Here is a 250-nt window from a genome sequence, read left to right as displayed (position 1 = left end):
GTGACGAGTTGGACTTATTTATAAGATTTCATCTCCATAAAGAGAAAGTCCCCTGATTTGTTTGTTTTACTTTTTCTCTTCTCTCTTGTCTCGACACTTTGTTGATTTTTGCTGTCTTTTTCTTTTGCTTGTACGAAAATGCGATTGTTAAAGATTTCTAGTATTAGTGAACAATGAGAAATGTTGAGGGAATAAAAAAGTACACGTAGGCAGAAATATAAGCGTTGGTTGGTACACAGACAAGCACCTT

The 250-nt window shown here is 34.8% G+C and overlaps 1 protein-coding gene across 1 annotated transcript in view; it reads left to right on the top strand.

Annotated features, from left to right (window-relative positions):
* Window positions 1–250, top strand: part of LOC119594629 (neprilysin-2-like) — a 37,634-nt gene that overhangs the window by 22,139 nt on the left and 15,245 nt on the right. The window lies entirely within an intron of this gene.

Source organism: Penaeus monodon, chromosome 34 (assembly GCF_015228065.2).
Source record: "Penaeus monodon isolate SGIC_2016 chromosome 34, NSTDA_Pmon_1, whole genome shotgun sequence".
In the NCBI taxonomy this organism is placed as follows: domain Eukaryota; kingdom Metazoa; phylum Arthropoda; class Malacostraca; order Decapoda; family Penaeidae; genus Penaeus; species Penaeus monodon.
This window is presented reverse-complemented; position numbering and strand designations above follow the sequence as displayed.